Here is a 4,719-nt window from a genome sequence, read left to right as displayed (position 1 = left end):
GCAATGAACTTTGTTCTTGTTAGATCCACTTAGAAGTTCCAATATCATTGTTTTTTGTCAAATTTACCCTGTGTCTATGGTTTGAATTTGAGACACTTCAACATATAATGCCCCAAATTCTAGTAGGGGGGAACCTTTAGATTCTCCATACCTCCTAACTCTACATGTTGGCTTATAATTGAGGTATGCCATATATTTTCTTTATACTTCACATATTTCCTATGCAATGGACTTTATGTTTTTATATATATTATTATTTATGTAGGGCCTCACCCCCTCCATCCTATCCAAAGAATAGGTTTGTTCACACCCCATTTTCAACTTGTGATGGAATGAAACCTAAAGCTAAAGTTAAATATTTAAGAACTATGGTCTCAATGCCCACGTGAATTTTCCACCTCGTAACTCAACCATATGGGAAGTCACTAGATTCACATGGCACACACGTTCTACTGTCACAATTTCTTTAGGAAATCCAAAGGATAAGGTTTATAGATGGAAAATTGAATAGGTTTGATTTACCTTTTCCCTGCTCATTTTTGTTTGGTTTTCCTTTCTTCTACCACTAGGGCTTAGATCTAGAGAGGAACATATGAGGTTTCAAATCTCAACCATTACTCGTATACTTGTGTTCTTTTTAATTACCATACAACTGTCATCTATGGTGGCTTCCGCTTGATTAAAAATGTATCATCCACATACCTGAATGCAATGGTGTTTAGAGGTAATACATTTTCTCATAATTGAAAACCTCAATACATTAAGGATAGGAAGTTTCCATAATCATAAACCTCGTATTAACCTTGAACATGACTCCACAAGATACAAAACCAAGTCTTTTCATCATAAAAACACACAAATAACAAATTTTCCCCACTACTAGGTTGTGCTTAAGTCTAGGCTAACCCAATAGTGGATGAGAAAAAAATCTACCCAAATATAGAATGCTATCACTAAAATTCTATAACATTCAATCGAACCTTGACACCACTTAAGACACTATAGCTCTGACAATTAGCTCTCACCTCAAACTTACCATAAAATTTGAATAAAAAATTTGATAAAAATTAATCTCCACAAAAACCACTTTATTTACAAATCAAGATTACAAATTAATAAATCACATGTTAAAAAAAAATTGTAAAAATTTCAAAGAGTGAAATTGTAAAAATTCCCGTGTTTAAGAAAAAATGTGTATCAGGCTTTCCCTCAGGAAATTGCATTTTAGGGAGTGATCACGATTATTTGGCACCAATATAGTTTTGGATTCATCATTTTAATGGATAATGCCTAAGATCCCACATTTTCCTCCCTCCGAAAGTGCATTTTAGTGAGTGATATCGATTATTTGGTCCCAATATGGTTTTGGATTCATCATTTTAATGCAGCTCACACATCCACAAACTCTATCTCTGTGTATATGTTTGTCATTCTTAGACCATCATGTTTTTTCAAAATGCTATGCAGACCATGGCCTTGGTTGGTAGTGCTACTCAAAAGCTCCCACTAATGCTTTCGCAAACTAGAAGGATAATTCCTAAAATCCTACATTTTCCCCAGACCACGATTTAAACACCCATCATTTTCCCTAAGCTTTGACAAGGATGAAGGAGATTATGAAAACCCAACCACTTCTAACCAAGGTCATGAAATAAAACAACACATCAGCGACACATTGGAATCGATCCCTGAACCCTTGGGTTTTCAACAATAGGGATTGAGCCTAGGAGTGTTTTTCCTACATCAAGATGATGAAGAGTTGACGCAATGTTTGTTGACTTGCGTCACTCTCAGTGAGATCTGTCTAGGTAATCTTAGAGATTAAAGAAGCTCATTGTAGAGCATGAAAACTTCAAGCTACCGTAAGGGTTTCTTTTTTAGTAGCCATACTTTTTTGTAAATGTTTCTTTCAAGTAGGCATACTTTTCTTTCAAGTTGATGGAATTGCAGTAGTACAACTTTAGATGGATTTGGTTTTTCACCTTGAGTATTCCCCATAGTTTGTGCTTTTTTGCCTTTCAATGCTAGTATAATCTTATGCATGAATGTTGGCTGTAGATAGCCTTCACATTTTTATTGCTCCCATGTCTGTTACTGGAATATATGGGCCAAGCTGCATTTCTTATAGCAAATCCAAGCGTGGCAAAACGAGAATTCTACGCTTCAATTCCAAGCAAGGTTCAATAAGTTTCTGTATTAACAACATGCATAGACTTTGTAGCATGTATTTCATGGATTATAAGCATGTTTTGAAATGGAAAATTCATTCTTATACTTGAAATGCATCGCAAGTTCCTGTATTCTTAACAATTATTCATAATACCAATTGTGGTTTTGCTCATCTATATAGTTCATATTTCCTTTTGACTGATGAGTAGATATATTTTTCTCATATTCAAATTATTCAGCTCGTGCGTTTTGGCCAATTCTTGTGCTAGCCACTACTATTACTCTGATCACAAGTCAAGTTATTATTTCAGCAACATTTTCATGTATCAAACAGTCAATGGCTCTCGGTTGCTTCCCCAGGCTTAAAGTCATACACACCTCAAAGTGGTTTATGGGCTAGGTCTACATTCCAATCGTAAACTGGTTCCTGATGATTCTTTGCATCATTGTAGATGCTACCTTTAAGGGCACAAATGAGATAGGAAATGCATATGGTAAATCTTATACAAAGACATGAATTTGATTTATTAGTACTAAGTTCTAAGGATAGTTAGCATTTACTAGCATACACAATTTATAACACCATTACAGAGTAATATCTCATCTAATAAGTAAATTTCACGGAAAACAACTAGTAGAACCTAAAAATGAATATCACTCTTTAGTACAAAAGAGCTGACATAAAGACATGTTGCAGGAATTTCTGAGGTGGGAGTAATGATGGTGACCATAGTGTTAGTGACTATTGTCATGCTTCTGATATGGAAAACCAACCTATTCTTGGCACCTTGTTTCCTGTTTTTCTTTCTAACCATTGAACTAACTTATTTTGTAGCTATATTGATGAAAGTGAGTGATGGTAGTTGTTACAAATCCATTTGGGCACATCACTCCCATCATCCAGATCAGTAGGATCTTAGGAATTATCCATTAAAATGATGAATCCAAAACTGTATTGGTGCCAAATAATCAAGCTCACTCCCTAAAATGCACTTTCTAGAGAGAAAGCATGATATACCTTTTTTTTAAACATTGGAATTTTTACAATTTCACTCTTTAAAATTTTTACAATTTTTTTTTAACATGTGATTTATTAATTTGTAATCTTGATTTGTAAATAAAGTGGTTTTTGTGGAGATTAATTTTTATCAAATTTTTATTCAAATTTTATGGTAAGTTTGAGGTGACAGTTAATTATGGGAGCTATAGTGTATTAAGTGGTGTCAAGGCTCAATTGAATCTTATAGAATTTTAGTGATCACATTCTACCTTTGGGTAGATTGTTTTCTCACCCGCTATTGGGTTAGCCAAGACCTAAGCACAACCTAGTATTGGGGAAAAATTGTCATTTGTGTGTTTTTATGATGAAAATACTTGGTTTTGCCTCTTGTGGAGACGTATCCAAGGTTAATACAAGGTTTATGATTATGGAAACTTCCTATTGTTAACGTATTGAGGTTTTCAATTATGAGACAATGTATTACCTCTAAACACCATTGCATTTAGCTGTGTGGATGATACATTTTTAATCAAGCGGAAGCCACCATAGATAACACTTGTATGGTAATTAAAAACAACACAAGTATAAGAGTAATGGTTGGGATTTGAAACCTCATATGGTCCTCTCTAGATCTAAGCCCTAGTGGTAGAAGAAAGGAAAACCAAACAAAAATGAGCAGGGAAAAGGTAAAGCAACCATATTCATTTTTCCATCTATAAATCTTATCCTTTGAATTGCCTCAAGAAATTGTGACAGTAGAACGTGTGTGCCACGTGAATCTAGTGACTTCCCCTATGGTTGAGTTACTAGGTGGAAAATCCACATGGGCATCCACACCATAGTTCTTAATTAGGAGCACAGATACATATAGCAAGTGTATAATGTTTAGACAACGAAATATTTAACTTTAGCTTTAAGTTTCATTCCATCACTAGTTGAAATGGGGTGTGAACAAACCTATGCTTTGGATAGAATGGAGGGGGTGAGGCCCTACATAAATAATAATATTTCTAAAAACATAAAGTCCATTGCATAGGAAATATGTGAAGTGCAAAGAAAACATATGGCATGCCTCAATTATAAGCCAACATGTAGAGTTAGGAGGTATGGAGAATTTAAAGGTTCCCCCCTAATAGAATTTGGGGCATTATATGTTGAAGTGTCTCAAATTCAAACCATAGACACAGAGTAAATTTGACAAAAAACAATGATATTGGAACTTCTAAGTGGATCTAACAAGAACAAAGTTGATTGCAAAAGCTAAGGTTAGCCAATGCTTTTATGAAGTTAAGGAAACCATGGTTAATTTTAAATTATTAGTATGAAAATATGCTTTACTTTGTTGAAGGCTTATCGTGGAACTATAAATATGTCAGTAAAAAAAATGTGTAAATTAAGTACACTACATAAATAAAAAAAATTAAAATGATTAACATAAACGACTAATTAATATTATTGTAGTACTGGTTAAGTAGTCATATTTTTGTTCCTAGACTAAATTAGTCATTCAAGTTAGTCATTTTTAGTTGTATTACTTATTACCTAGTCAT

General features: G+C 33.9%; 1 pseudogene; it reads left to right on the top strand.

Moving 5' to 3' along the window:
• Positions 1-1,964: 1,964 nt before the first annotated feature.
• Positions 1,965-3,081, top strand: LOC149194499 (potassium transporter 23-like; annotated as a pseudogene).
• Positions 3,082-4,719: the final 1,638 nt, after the last annotated feature.

The sequence above is a fragment of the Pinus tabuliformis genome, chromosome 2_2, assembly GCF_031772625.1.
Source record: "Pinus tabuliformis cultivar Carrire ecotype Pingquan chromosome 2_2, CPIR1, whole genome shotgun sequence".
Classification (NCBI taxonomy): domain Eukaryota; kingdom Viridiplantae; phylum Streptophyta; class Pinopsida; order Pinales; family Pinaceae; genus Pinus; species Pinus tabuliformis.
The sequence above is the reverse complement of the archived record's forward strand: the minus strand, read 5'-3'. Positions and strand labels throughout refer to the sequence as shown.